The 16,214-nt window shown below is 40.1% G+C and overlaps 1 long non-coding RNA gene across 32 annotated transcripts in view; it reads left to right on the top strand.

Annotated features, from left to right (window-relative positions):
* Nucleotides 1-16,214, top strand: part of LOC108593745 (uncharacterized) — a 363,338-nt gene that overhangs the window by 246,495 nt on the left and 100,629 nt on the right. For 9 of the 32 annotated variants that reach the window (XR_013523113.1, XR_013523111.1, XR_013523090.1 and 6 more), the window contains exon 3: nt 1,101-1,246. This is a non-coding gene — a long non-coding RNA (uncharacterized LOC108593745). The other 23 variants (XR_013523095.1, XR_008475009.2, XR_013523109.1 and 20 more) reach the window with 6 other exon arrangements.

The raw sequence follows: 16,214 nt of genomic DNA, 5'->3' as shown, positions 1-16,214 counted from the left end.
TGAAACCCCTTCTCTACTAAAAATACAAAAAATTAGCTGGGCATGGTGGTGGGTGCCTGTAATCCCAGCTACTTGGGAGGCTGAGGCAGGAGAATCTCTTTAACCCAGGAGGCAGAGGTTGTAGTGAGCCGAGATGGCGCCACTACACTCCAGCCCAGGTGACAGTGTGAGACTCTGTCTCAAATAATAATAACACAACAATAAAGCTTCACTTATTAAAAACCACAGCTACTTTGTGAGCTGTTTCTCCATAGATACTGCAGGAATAAAGACAAAAAAACCAACAATAATAACTGCAAGCAAAAGAAGCTGTGTGACACTGAAACGAGGAGAAGAAGGATGATAACGACACCTGCCAGGGTGGGTTAGTGCAAATGAGAGTGTGCTCCACTGGAAAAAGATATTATTTGGACATACAGTCTGTTTTCACTAAGGTAGGGAGCAGAGTGTGTCCTAGGCTTTAGAGGTATCAAAAAGCCAAGTTTCCACGGTGGCAGGAGAATCCAGGAGACTGGACCATCACGTCTTTAACTCAGAGAGTGGAGACCACGCGTTGTCTCCCAGAACCACCTTGTGTGAACATCTGACTTTATGATATATTGTGATACACGAGTTTCCATGAGAGTGTAAGCCATATGCAGGCTTATTACTCATACCTAACTCACCTGGACTCAGAGACCTCCAGGCACTGAGGACTCCGTCTCCCCAAAGTGTTTCCCTGATAAATTACAGAGTACCTCAACCTTGCAACTCACACAGAGGCTGTTCTTCATGGCTGGAGACGAACCCCACGCCCTCTGGGGCATATCCCTGAATGTGAACGAACACTCTTTTCTCACCCTCCTCCCACCCAGGCACCGTCCCAACTGGGCACTGCCTTGCCATGCTCCACATCTCCCACAAGGGGGAGCCCCCGGAGGGCAGCTGGGGCTGCAGAATTTTGGAAGCGCAGAAGTTTTCTCCTCCTGTCCTGTAACGTTTTCACTCACTCAACTAAGAGATTTCTTTGTTGCAATGATGGGGTCTAAGATAACACTTCTGGAGGCTGCTGTCGAGAAACACAGCTGATATCATCTTTTATTGTGTTGTTATTTGCCTAGCATTATAAATTAAGGAGGAAAAATAAGAAAGAATTTGAAGACATGCACAGCTCACAGGCCCTGGGTGGAGGCTGGCAGCATCGGACAGACAGAACCAAGACATCTGAGGGGCAACCAGGAGGTGCGTGTGGCTGCAGAGCACAGAGGTAGGTACCTGCAAGAGGACAGCCGTGACGGGGGCGGGGGATGAGTGGATGGAGCAGTCACGGAAGGTGGTCAGCAGAGATTAAAAGGGAAAGGCAGTGCAGAGGAGTTCAGAGATGGAGGGAGAGAGGAGGGAGGCATCCCAAAGGAGTGCAAAAGAAAAAAAATGTTTGCAGGGTGTGATGCAAAAGGCTGACCACGGAGTGGGAGAGGGAGAGTTTGGAAAGTGATACAGAGACATAAGAAGGTTTGAAGTTGGTTCCAACTCGGCCACCCCAGAAACTTCACAAGGCATGAGAGGATGGGAGATTGACACTGAAGGCTCAGTTGCACAGGAAGATTCAGAGTGAGTAGGTGTGCCGGAAAGTCAATCAAATCATTTGGTTTGTGTGTCATATAGCCACACCTACTCTGGACTTTGACCCAAACTAGAAGGAATTCTGGTCTGAGGGTGTTTTTAGGTCCTCTCCATTGGGAACTCATGTTTCACACTTTCCCTTTCTTCCTTCGGATCTTCCACAGTCGCTCCAGGTAATGGATTAGGAGTCAGAAATTCCACATTCCAGTCCAGGCTTTCCCACTTATTGGCTTAAGAAAGGAAATATCTGCATTTCCTTTTCCTCTGTCTATAAAAGGAAGATAATAATATAATACTTATGAGCCCTACAGGGTTTTTCTGAGGGTTGAATAAGTAAGATAGTGTGAAAAATGCTCTTAATAGATTACAATTGCTAGTTAAATAAAAGATGGCATGAATAATATTAATTAGGTAATATATTCTTCGTATTCTCAGCAGGGGGTTTGCCTATTGAGCTTCACACACACACACATATATGTATGCACATATATATGTGAAGAATAAGATAATGTATAACATATATTTTATAAAGATATATTAGCCTTAACCTACTATCTGTGAAGAAATTTCAATATATGACTCTATTTCCACAGCACTTGTTAGAGTAACCTCTTTGGCAGACAAATAGGAATTTTTGTGTTCTTACCTTTTTAGCCACCATCAGATGTTATTTTCCCTGACCTTGGCTATATTTTTGTATTTCTCAAACACGCAGATAATGATTGATGGTGTCTGCTTGGCTACCTGGATGAGTGATTTGTCTGTGTCCTGGACACTGCTGCCGGAACAAATGTCACACTGTGTCTCAGGCACATGATCAGACTAAATATGCCTGGAAGAAGCAAATAAGAGACTCTGTCAATCAGTTAATAATCCCACTGCTATATTCCCTGCCTGAAGAGTGTGTGTGTGTGTGTGTGTGTGTGTGTTTTCTGGGTCATTTATTACTTAACTCATTGAACCATCTTGGATGGAAAATTGGGTTCTGCACACGGGGTCAGGCTGGTTGAGTCTGCCTGTGAAGACTGAAGCTGGCTTTGATGCCTGTAGATGCACTCACCCTTGCCTTGGGTTCCAGAGGCAACGTGGTGTATGGGGAAGGCGATGTAGATGGTGGGAAAATCACTTGACTTCTCTTGTTCATCTGTTAAATGAGACTGTTACCATCCTTTCTTCGTGCATCCAAATGTAGATGTCAGGAGCACATGAGATTATGCTGTGCACACCAACAGTTCATAACTCTCCGAGGTCAGTATAATTATAAGGTTTTATTGCCATTATTCTGCTGCATGTTTCTTACATGACTTACCCATATTTCACAATTTAAATTATTTGAAAAGCTGCCCTTCCAGAGCTGTTAATGTATTCTCTTACTTTTTTCATCTCCACCAATCAACTGATAAATCAAATATTTATAGAGATGCTAAATTTGTCATATACCTACTCATTGCCAAAAAGTTAATATCCTATCTAAATCACATGAATAGATGCACCATGTATACATAGGCTATTTGTATTTTTCTAACCATACCAAATACATATCTACATCCCTTTATTCAAGCATGTGCCTATTCCCCTTCTATTAAAAATATATGCGAATATGTATTTGAGCAAGAAACATATACCTACATCCACAAACACAGCATCTTCACTTAGATAGCAGAGTTGATGAGGAATAGGAGCAAGTGCATCACTCTATCAGCTGCAGCTATTTTAGAGTCCAGAAATGACCACAGCACACAATTCATGTGGTTAAAAAAATCATGGATCAATTTCTGCCCTGTTCCTAGTAATGAATATCAATATCTTGCCTCTTCTAGACAGACTGTCAGCAGCTTCAGATATTTTTAAATGAGTTTTTAAAAATAAATTTGTGAAGTCAATTATTTTGAATCTCATCTGAAGCAATTAAAAAACATCCTGACATTTAAGGTGATATTTTTTCCCAAGTAAAATAATTATAAATAATACTAATTATGAGCAAATCATTCAGTTACTCTCAGTCTGGTTCAACCTTTAGGTTAATAAACCAGTCCATTAAAATTCATCTTGCTCAAAGGACCAATTTGTTAAAAAATGTAGCGACCTTTCACCATAAGTATGATTGATACTTTCTTTAACAATAATCAGAGCTGTCTTTCCCAGAAGAGAGTATGGTCAAGTGATAGGTATAGAAAACTAGGGTTCTTTTATGCCTCTCTTGGTAATACTTCTCAGATAGGTGCAAAATGATATTGATGATGAAGATGGTGGTGATAATGTACAAAATTAAAACTCTAATTTCAAAGAGAGTACCTTCAAAAGATGTTTGAAAGCCTCAGGACAGCTGATCACAAAACCCAACTATATTACTCTTCATGCTAAAACCAGAATTTAGATATTTCCCTCGCTTCTAGTGTTTCATTCTCACCAAAGGTGTAGGACAGAGATTTGCAAATGTGTCCCATGGGCCAAATCTCGTCCCCGACATGTTATAAAGAAAGTTTTATTGGAACAAAGCCCGTTATGAGATATTGTCTTTGGATGCTTTTCTCCTACAGAGGCAGAATGGAGTTGTTACAACTATTGTAGGACCTACAGAGGCAGAATGGAGTTGTTACAACTATTGTTACGACCCTGACTATTGTAGGTTACAGCACTGGCTGAGGACTTTCCGAGACCACATGGTCCACAAATCTTAAAATGCTATTATTCTCTTACAAAAAAAATTTGCCAACCCCTATGTTAGGTAATAAAAAAAAAAAAAACACTTCAAGATTGAATTTACATCAGTAGCTAATATTTGAACAATACTTTAGAGTTTATAAAGTCTGATCATGTTATGTCATAGCAGGTATTATTATCTTCACTTAGCTGAAGAAGAAATTGCCAATGTTTCCGTAGTCATTCAGCCATAAAGTGGTGTAGAAAGGATTTGACCTCTGAAGATGGAAGAATGCTGCCCCAATGGTAGCTTTCAAGAAGCAGGAAAGGAGCTGGCTCTCACACTGCAGTAATGGCTACCTGTCTCTTTTATCCACCTGGATGTGACCGTTGCTCAAAGACAGTGGAGAAAGCAAAACTCGTAACATTCTTTTCTCTCATCATCTGAACCTGGCTGGGGCGATTTTAGCCTTGTTCACCTCTACATCCTTACTCATATAACCAGAGTTATGTTAATAAACAGAAAGGAGAGCAAAGTGGTTTGCAGTCAAAGCTAAACTTTTTTTGCATCAACTCTTGCTTGTACATACTGAAAGGAATGTATCCACGCTGAAATTGGCACTGTGGCATGAATATTCCAAAACAGCAGATAACAGAAAAGTCTTTCTTTTGGAATACCTTTTTAAAAAGTTTGCATTTTGAAACAGTAAATGCTTTCTTAGTTATATTTCTTTTTTATTCAAGTTAATATCAAAATTATATTTTCCCCTCTGAGCTTAGAACGTCTATTAGCAAAATAGGCCTTAAAGTTCTAGATATCAGGAGGAAGAAAGCCTGGAATGAAAACTGTGCTTTTAAGATGCATAGATATAAAACAACAATTGTTTGCTGTGACCAAAGCTTTTCTTAATCTTGTGTTTTCTTGGAAAAGGGTGAGGGATGAAATGAAACAAATAAGAATAAGAAATTTTTACATTGAATCTTTTCAGAAGATTCCAAGCCAAAGATAAAGATTTAAACAATTGAACTAATTCGATGTTTCATTCAACCAATCTTTATTTTGAGTGTCCACTGTGCAGGCACTGCTAGGAGCTAGAGTATCACAGTGACTAAGAAAATTGATTAGAGAAACAAATGTGCGTACGTGTTGTTAGAATAAACAATGGGATGGGAGTACAGATAAAATCTTAAGTATGTAGATTCTTAATGGAGAAGTCATTCTTCCTTAGACAATCACAGAGGATATTATGGAGGAAGTAGCATTTTGTGAGACTTGAAGAATACACAGGTATTGGACATTTGAAAATGGGAGGGCGTGGCATTCTCGGAGGCAACTGAGGGAACGAAAGCATAAGAGCAAAGTGTAGGGATTAGATGTGTTCAGAAAATTGTTTGGTGCTTGTGCAACATACGGTTATATGGGAATAGAAGAATATGAGAGAGGTAAAAGAGGATGAAACCAGATTCTGGAGGGCCTTGGATTGTAAGTTAAGAAGTTTGGTCTTTATTCTGAAGATAGCGAGAGCCATTGATTTTTTATGTGCAGGAGAATTACATGGTCACACCTGTGCCTGGGAGTACTGTGACAGATATTGGATAAGAAGTTGGAGGCAGGTCACCAGAAAGAGGTAAAAAGGTACTCCTCCACCTTGCTCTCTAATTGCAACACTGCCTCTCTGTCACGACCCTGACTATTGTAGGTTACAGCACTGGCTGAGGACTTTCCGAGGGCATGTATTTAATGACATGCCAGTGGCATTTACTCATGAAACCAAAAGCCATTGGGGCCAGAAATAGGGGTTTTGGTTACTTCCCCAGACAGGATGCAGTTTGGGTGATTATACATGTGATTCATTGAGGTCGGGAAGCAAATCCTCTACAAACAAACAGCCCTCCCCTCCAAGCCCAGTGACTCATGGCTTCTTCAGTTTGATCCATGGAAAGCTCTTGAGTCCAGGCAAAGTTTGAGGTATAAGGTTATATCAAAAATCTTTAGCATTCATCATGACAAGAGAAACATATTTATTCATTCTTTCAACCATTCAAGTAGTAAGCATTTATTGAACTTCTATTGTTTTAGATACAAAGAATGTGGCATTAAAAAACATAGTTCCTGCCATAAAATATTCCCCAGCTTAATTGGGAAAACAGATATACACAACAAAGAGAGTATCCTGTAAGTATTATTATAGGGAAATGCAAACAGTGCTAAAGGATCAGAGGAGAGACACATAGCTGCTTTGGGAGTGGACAGGTGGCATTGGAATTGGGTCTTAAAGACTAACGATTCCTCATTATTCATTCATTATTCCAACAAATAATTATTGAGCAAGCACTTACTATGTGCCAGGCGCTGTTTTATACATGAGATTTCATACTTTTGTGGAACTTAAATTTTAATGAGAGGACCCAGATATTAAGCATAGCTGGGAGTCAACCAAACAAATATGTACCCTCAAGGTCTTTACCCTCTTGTAAAGGTACGTTTCAGAGAGCAGCAACTAGCACGTTGTTTCAAGCAAGAACAATGTATGCTAAAAGAAGAATGAATCTAGCTCCCTGAGAGAGACTGGAGAAAGAAACCTCAGATTTGGGATGCCTAATATGGAAAGAAGGCTTATTAATAGCCCCAAATTAAGATGGGCAAATTGCCCTGAGACTCTTTGGGTATAGTGGACAGACGTAAGTTGGAGACCATTTTTACATGGAAATTCAGAGCATTCAGTCCCCTGACATTCTGATTTTGCAGTAAGTGTCAGGCATATGGAGTCACTGACTAGGGACTGTGAGTACAGTTGTTTGGATTCACTGATAGAGCCTTGATACCTTCAATCTGACTGTTTTGCAGTGGCCCAGTGCCATGAAAATAAAAACCTAAGACACTGGCCACCTCCTTGCTTAAGTCATATTCAGGTCAAATTCTGTAACAGCCAACTTCTGTTTGGAGGTCGTACTTGGTTCTCATTTTATCAGGTTGTCTAAAATAACCAGGCCATGAGGTGGTTATTGTTATGGTACTCATTGGAATGGGATTTGACCTATATAAAGCAAAGAACTAGGACAGAAATAGCTCTTCAGCCCATCACAGGGTTGAAGAAATCCAGTATAAGCAATTGTAGAATCAGAGAGCTGGAAGAGACTCAAGGTGACATAAGGTGATCCTGGCATCTGCCTCTAGGTCTGTCTGGAAATTTAATATAAATTCTGGAATTCATTATTTTAACAAATGCATACAAACATACTCATCTAGAATAGTATAGTTCCTTTCAGGACAGTGACACTGCCTAGCCTTGGGCAAAACATCTTTGAACCTCCTGTTTCATAGCAGACCTCAGAATTTATAGCATATCCTTTTAATATACTTAGTGGAAGAAATTCATTGTCTTTTGAAGCTATTTTGTGCTTTCAAAAAAAAACCCAAGTGCCATATTCAGTTGGTCCAGCTGGATGATACTGTTTTTGAATAAAAATGAATTTAAGGTGGGGTGCAGTGGCTCATGCCTGTAATCCCAGTACTTTGGGAGACCAAGGTGGGTGGATCACAAGGTCAGGAGTTCTAGACCAGTCTGACCAACATGGTGAAACCCTATCTCAGCTAAAAATACAAAAAATAGCCGGGCATGGTGGCACATGCCTGTAGCCCCAGCTACTCAGGAGGCTGAGGCAGAAGAATTGCTTGAACCAGTAGCAGTGAGCTGAGATCACACCACTGTACTCCAGCCTGGGCGACAGAGCAAGACTCCATCTAAAAAAATAATAATTAAAAAAAAAAGAATTTAAGTGCAGTTATAAAATTGTAAGCTGACATTTTTGTTTGCCTTATAACTGGTTCAAAGGGACTTAGCAGCAATTGAAAAAATAGGTATATATTTTCCCAGATTTCTGATTTGAGGGTATATGAAGCTCTGGTTAGTTGTACAGTTCCTCACTCCACTTGGTGAACTTACTTGACGTCAAGGAACATGTCTTGTGTGTCCTCAAATACCCACCTACCACAGAGGCAGATGCATGTGCGGACTATTTGTTGAATGAATAAAAACCAATAATTCCATTACTGTGTAGTCATATCATGAATTCTTTGTTCATTTTGATTGTTTTCATCATATATGAATCCCATGATTGCCTGTTACCTTGAGGCTAATTAGCCAGGAAAAAGCAAAGGAAACAGTGTTTGGTGGATAGAGCACTGTTGTGGGAAGAAAGTTCAGGCTCTGGCATAAAATCTGTTATGAGTAGGATGGGTAGCTTTGAAAAAGATACTTAAGTCTTTGTCTCCATCATTTTTTTTTTTTATTTTTATTTTTTTGAGACAGAGTTTCGCTTTTGTTACTCAGGCTGGAGTGTAATGGCCGATCTCGGCTCACCGCAACCTCCGCCTCCTGGGTTCAGGCAATTCTCCTGCCTCAGCCTCCTGAGTAGCTAGGACTACAGGCACGCGCCACAGTGCCCAGCTAATTTTTGTATTTTTAGTAGAGACAGGGTTTCACCATGTTCACCAGGATGGTCTCGATATCTTGACCTTGTGATCCACCCATCTCAGCCTTGTCTCCATCTTTAAATGAAAGGATTGAACAGATGATGGGAAAAGGTACATTTGAGAAACAACATCTTGAGTAGATACTTTGCGCCTCTCTCTATGTGCATGCTATAGTGGAGATTCATTGTTATTCTTACTTAGAGACAGGATCTCACTCTGTCACCCAGGCTGGAGTATAGTGGTGCAAGATCATAGCTAACTGCAGCCTCAAACTCATGGGCCCAAGAGATCCTCCCACCTCAGCCTCCCGAGTAGCTGGGACTACAGGCATGTGTCATCACACACAGCTAATTGTTTTATTTTTTGCAGAGACAGGGTTTCACTATGTTGCTAAGGATAGTCTTGAACTCCTGAGCTCAAGTGATCCTCCTGCCTCCTTCTAAAGTGGTGTGTGCCCCCATGCTCAGCCTACAGAAAATATTTTTAAGGTTTTTTTTTTTTTTTTTGAGACCAAGTCTTGCTCTGTGGCCCAGGCTGGAGTGTAGTGGCACGATCTTGGTTCACTGCAACCTCTGCCATCAGGGTTTAAGTGATTCTCATGCCTCAGCCACTTGAGTACCTGGGGCTATAGGTGCATGCTGCCACACTCAGCTAAGTTTTGTAATTTTAACAGGGACAGGGTTTCACCGTGTTGGTCAGGCTGCTCTCGAACTCCTGACCTCAAGTGATCCACCTGCCTTGGCCTCCCAATATTCTGGGATTATAGGTGTGAGCCACTGCGCCCAGCTATTTTTTTTTTGAGACAGAGTTTCGCGCTTGTTACCCAGGCTGGAGTGCAATGGCGCGATCTCGGCTCATGGCAACCTCCGCCTCCTGGGTTCAGGCAATTCTCCTGCCTCAGCCTCCTGAGTAGCTGGGATTACAGGCACGTGCCACCATGCCCAGCTAATTTTTTGTATATTTTTTAGTAGAGACGGGGTTTCACCATGTTGACCAGGATGGTCTCGATCTCCTGACCTTGTGATCCACCCGCCTCGGCCTCCCAAAGTGCTGGGATTACAGGCTTGAGCCACCGTGCTCGGCCCCAGCTATTTTTAAGGTTTTAGTGTTGTTCAGTACTTTAGTGTTTGCAAGTGACAGAAACCCAGCTTGATTTACTTAGGTAACAAACCAAACTCTGGAAAGGGCTGGGGTACACCAGGCTCCAGAAATTACTAGAATCAGGGACCCAAGCATTTCCTCCCACTTTGCCCTAAGCTTCTCTCTCTGGATCAGCTTTATTCTTTTAGACCTTCCTCCATGAGGCTGGGAAAATGTTGCAAAACCTCTGGGAAGTCCTCTGAGCCAGGAAAACAAGATAACGTGACTGGCAGCTGCTATAGAACCCCAAGGTTGGATGCAGAGAAGGTCAGCTCCCCCAGAGAAAAGGTTGTTACACAGTCAAGATAAAATAGAGCCTTGCTAAAGCCTGCCTTCTCTTCCTGCCACCTACTCCGACCCTGCTTCTCTCAGCTCCACAAACGCTGGTGACTTTCTACTCTCCTTTCAAGACTCTGTTCAACTTCGCTTTCTCTGAGGCCTGACTGGCAGGGCAGCACAATCCCTTCTTGTGTATGCCCCCAAGGCACCTGAACCCATCTGTACTGGGGAAGTACACCTTGCTGTGTTGCTTGTCCTGGTCTCTTTACCGATTTTTCTTCCCATGAGTCCAGGAACTCCTCAAAGGTACTAACTAACTGCCTTAATTGGTTTTATGTTACTTTATTTATTCAATTACTTATTTAACAGTTATTAACAGCCTACAGATGGTAGGTTCTGAGGATTCAAAGAGAAGTAACTTAGGTGTCCTGTTACCAAGGTGGTGAAGGTCATGTGGGAAATGTATGATAAATAGACACTGGCAGTGCAAGAGAGTGGGAGGAATCCATTATAGATGTCAGCACTGGATACTATGGGAGCACACAGGAGACTATCCTTCCTGAAGCAAGGATGGTCGATGAGAACACCAGCAAGAGCTTCCAAGCAGGGAAAGGTATCGCTCCTGGCCTGAGTCCTGTTGAATAGGGTTGAGCGTGGTTGTGTGGGCTCTGAATGGAGAGAACGTTCTCTGTCGTAAAAGCAGCACATGAGAAAGCTGGGGATGCCCCAAAGAGCAACGTAATGAAAGGCTGATGTTTGGGTGTGATAGATAGGACAGAGACACGGGGAAAATAAGACAGTTTCCAATCAAGTACTAATTTTGCAGTACCATGAACTATGAGTACAGAATGGATCACCATGGACTTATTCTGGAAATCTCTCAGAAAGTGTGGGCTCTGACTCACTTCATGAGAAATGACAGGGTTAAATCCGAGATCAAAAAGTCCAGGTTTCAATCCTGCTCTGTCAGGTATTAGCCTGGTGATATTATCTTTAATTTCTACCTCATGAAATGAAGACACTAAGATTCAACTCTCAGAGTTTTATTGAGGATATAATAAGACTTGTAAACTGTAAAGCACTATACAAACATAAGTTGTTCATTAAAACTGTTTATCTGTAAAATAGAGGATTCTTCATTGATAAGGATATTTGGATGATACAAAAAGATGTATAAGTATATTTACATGCAATGATACAATATTTACAGGAAGAAATATGTTAATTTTACTTACTGGATAAAAATCTTGGTTAATGCTACTACAAAATGCAAATGTGTTAATGAGCTGACTGTGTCTTTTTATATATTTTTGACTCTTAGGATAGGGCAGAAAAACAGCCCTTTGGGGTAGGCCATCTGATGCAGCTGTACATGTGATGTGCTGGCAATGAAGTAGTTCGGGTGTGCTAATTTTGAGGTAATCTCTCTACTAAGCAAACTACATTCATGCAGACAGTTTTGCGTGAGGATTTCAGTCTCAAAATAGAACTCTAAGAGGTGCAACTTTCTCTTCACTGCCTCCATTTGCTCCTCTTTAAATGGCCGCAAGTCATGGCAGCATTTTAAAATCACACTCATGCAAGTGATGTTTAGAGAAGTTTGATTTCATTAGTCTTATACCCTGGTCAGATACGGGAAAGGGCAAGGAACATCCAACAGATACAGAATGACCCACTAAAGAAATCTGACCTCTTCTGAATCCTTTTCAAAGACTATGGGTGAAACACTAAAATGTAGCGGACACAGTGTGTTCAGGCATGCAGTGTAAATGATCCTTCACTCCATGTGGTCCATCAATTCTAGACAGCCCTTGGCTATCTTGTGGGAAGAAACCCCTGCTTGGTCTCCCTCGTCCCACTGATACCAACACTGAGCTGATCATTACAGAGGAGAGTGACTCCAGTGCTTTTCCATGTGGCTGTAAATGTGGCCATGAAAAGCATAAAAAAAAAATTTAGAGATTTGTCACTCACTCTCACTGAATGATGAATTCAAGGAACCTAAAATTGGAGGCCCAGGCCGGGCGCAGTGGCTCACACCTGTAATCCCAGCACTTTGGGAGGCTGAGGCGGGTGGATCACAAGGTCAAGAGATCGAGACCATCCTGGTCAACATGGTGAAACCCCGTCTGTACTAAAAATACAAAAAATTAGCTGGGCATGGTGGCGCGTGCCTGTAATCCCAGCTACTCAGGAGGCTGAGGCAGGAGAACTGCCTGAACCCAGGAGGCGGAGGTTGTGGTGAGCCGAGATCATGCCATTGCACTCCAGCCTGGGTAACGGGAGTGAAGCTCCGTCTCAAAAAAAAAAAAAAGTGGAGGCCCGTCACTCCCAGCTATGGGCTCGAAGTTATGGCCACTTGGTAGTTCTCTTTCTCCACCCATTACTCCTTCCACCTGGACCTAACTGTTCTAAGAGCTGCCTTTCTAAAACTCATGTAAGGAAAGAGAGCATGACTCTTTTCTTGGAATATGAAGTCTATGAGATATCAGTATAAGTTCCACAAAATACGGAGATATCCTAAGGTCAAACAAGTCTAAGAAATCCTGAATATGTCTCCACTGGACCTATAAAATGTACATGAGCATATATAAGGCTGTAAAATAAAAATAATACAATAAAGCAAAAAAAAAAATTTGAATTCAGCTTTTCTAAAGTTATTTGAATTTAGAACTATTTTATTTAGTAATATTCATTAACACCTTGAATACTTCTTGCTTCTAGGTAATAAGAAGATAAGATAATGTTCTTAGAGGAGTCTCAGTAAATAGTCCTATTGAAGGCTGAAGTCCATGCCTTAGACTGAAAAAAGTTGAACATAGCTTAGATAAATCTTAGAAATAGGAAATACATGCTTATCATCCAAGGGTTCTTTTTAATAGTCCATTCTTTACTAAATTGGGGTTTTGCTGGGGAGGTGGGAGGTGAAATAAGCAATCAGCCTTTGAGTTCATTCCTCTAGAAAATCTCTATTTCTAAAATTAATTCAGAAAAAAAAATTCTTTTCTATTAGACTGGCTAGATCTCATGGAAAATCCCTTGAAAATGTTGAAATTGACTTTTCCTCTCCCTCTCCTCTGCCTGTTTGCCTTTTTTTCATAAAGAATGAGTATAGATTTGATTTATAACTATTATCATTTGTATTTGATGGGACCCTACGGAAACCTATTAGCCAAGGGAAAGAGTAATCACTAGTAGTTTTAACTATAATCACAGAGAAATCTTTCCCTCTCCTTTAACCTTTCCATGGCTCTGTAATTGTTAGCCATATAAGACCTTTCTCATAGATACTAAGATCATATTTTCTCTTCAGAGGTTCTCTAAAGTATTTTTTTTTTCTACCCACAAAATAGGGAGTCAGGCAATGGGATCGACTCTATTCATCATACATATCATGTTATACCTCTTCTAGGAAGCTTTTCTTGATCAAATTTTTTCTCTAATCATTGCTTCTCCCAGCATTTCTTCTGAAGCTATTTAATGCATAGGATGTTATTTTACCTATGGTGTCACAATACTTTGCAACTGATCTTGGTTTATTCATCTGTGTGTTTTCTCTGTCAACTAGAATTTAAAATTCATCAGAGGCAGGTACAATATATTTCATTCTTTCCTACTATCTTCAAAGTCTTACGTGTAGTAAGACATACACAGAGTTTTATACAGAGTAAGCATTTGCTTATTTGAGTTAAAAATAATTTACATGGAGTGAATGTGAGGATATCTGCTCATCTCCTAGGTTTTCTATCGATATGACTGGAAAGTGAATGTTGGAGTCCTCTCGACCTGAGCTCACATCCCAGGCCAAAACCATCAGTAATCGTTGTGCTCTTAGTCAAGTTTCTTATCTTCTCTGAGTTTCCATTTTCTCATATACACAATGGGGATCTTGTATCTACTTTGTCCTAAAAGACTAGATGAGGGATGGTTAGAAGTTTAAGTTCTGATGTCACAGTTCTGGTTTGAATCCCATCTCTGCTACTTGCTACCTCATCTTGAACAAATTGGTTAACCTCTGATGAGTCTCATTTTCCTCATCTGTGAGTTAGGATCCATCATAGGATATATCTCATGAACTTGTTTGGATTAAATGAAATAATATGCAAGGAAAACTTAGAATGGTACCTGATATCTAGGAACCATTCAATTAATGTTAAATATTACTATTGAAGACACCCAGAATAAATGTTACTATTGAAGACACCCACCTGATGCTGGTGGGCTCCATTAAACCATAGTTCTTTCTCCTACTAATTTCCATCTTTTTAAATCCATTGCCACGGCAGGTGCACTTCGCAGATTATGTTGGCTAAATGCATAACTTTCAGTGCAGAAATGGCATTCTGCCTGTTTTACCTATCTCACATGGCACCAAATTCTTCTGAAGGAAAAGACTTTCTCAGGGAGATAATACATATCTGGATTGAAAAGAGCTTACATTTTTAAAGTGTGGGTTGGAGACATTTTTTAATTGAACACAGCCATTTTGTATCATGTTGATTTCCTCAGGATATGAATCACAGAGAAAGAACTGAAGTCTTGTCCCAGGAAGAAAGAGGGCAGGCAGAGGATTTTTTACTGGTAAGGCAACTTTCACACTTGTCCTTTTCATAGTGAGTCATGATCTATGATACATTTCGTAGCAATGTCTATGAGTCTCCAATTTGGAATTAGACATGCCAGCCAAATAAGGGAGGGAGAAGAGAACAGACTTTTAATCCACCTCATTGCCATTCAGAGTTCTAGAAGTGGAGCTTCAATAAAATGACTATTCTAGCACCCACTTTTAGTCATATCTTTAAACTCATTGAGAAAGAGAATTAGCTAATAACTTCCCAAATGTTTTCAGCAGAACAACTCTACGGTGTTTTTTTTTCCCCCAATAACTAGCTCTAGTGTTCCAGAAAAATCAAAGTCTCCCTAATCTCTTTCTAAATCTTTCTTTTTCCTACTTTTGCTATGACATGAGGCTAACTTTTCTTTTTCTTTGCTTTCATACTGGCTGACCTAAGCTCTTCTTAAAATGATACTGTAAATTTGTTTAAGTTATTAGAGGCTACCTTCCCTATTTCTTTTTATTTTTCCAATCAAGCAATCTGAACTTGCTTAAAGAGCTCTCTTATATCCATTTAAATTTTTTTTTCCAATCAAGTAACATAAACTTGCTCAAAAAGCTCTCTTAAATCCTTTTTTTTTTTTTTTTTTGGTTTTTTACACTTCAAGTCACTTTGGGCTACTGTTCTAAGGATGTTTCCCAGCTATTCTAGTAATAGAATAAAAAATACCAACACTTTGTTACCATTGGCCCTTCATATTCATGGGTTTCACATCTAGGGATTCAACCAACTCTGGATCAAAAACATTTGGTAAAAAGAAAGGATGGTTGTGTCTGTACCGAACACAGATTATTTTCTTGTCATTCCCTAAACAATATAACATAACAACTATTCACATAGCATTTACATTTTATTAGACATCATATGTAATCTAGAGAGGATTTAAAATATAAAGGAGGGTGTGCCTAGGTTATATGCAAATACTACACCATTTTGTATAAAGGACTTGAGCATCTGCAGATTTTGGTATTTGCAGGGGATCCTGGAACCAGTTCTCCATGGATGCTAAGTGATGACAGCATATGCATTTGGGTATCCCCAGGACGTGTTGCCACTCAGAGTATATTACAGATGTTTAAAATGGTGACTAAATAAATATGACCTTATATTTCTGTAGCTTTTAATGCTTTATGGAAAACTTTAATTTTCTTATAAAATCCTGTCTGCAGTTGTCTTATTTTTCAACTTTTCCACACCCAAAACAATCTTACCTTTTGTTATAAAGTCAGTAAGTATTAGAGTGGAGACCAGAACTGGGCCTCCAGTTCTCAGCCACACAAGTTTATTGCCTTAACCTGAACATTTGCTAAAGCAGTAGTGTTAGTGTTTTGAAAAATGTAGACCTCCCAAACTTGACCTTGTACTCATATAATGAAGGGAATAGCAGGAGTGCAGACCAGTTCTACTATGCCTTTGTTTTGGGAATATAGCTGAACATCATGTTATTTTTAAATTGT

Source organism: Callithrix jacchus, chromosome 10 (genome assembly GCF_049354715.1).
Source record: "Callithrix jacchus isolate 240 chromosome 10, calJac240_pri, whole genome shotgun sequence".
NCBI classification, from domain to species: domain Eukaryota; kingdom Metazoa; phylum Chordata; class Mammalia; order Primates; family Cebidae; genus Callithrix; species Callithrix jacchus.
Note: the sequence above shows the minus strand (reverse complement) of the source record. Positions and strands in the feature narration are given on the sequence as shown.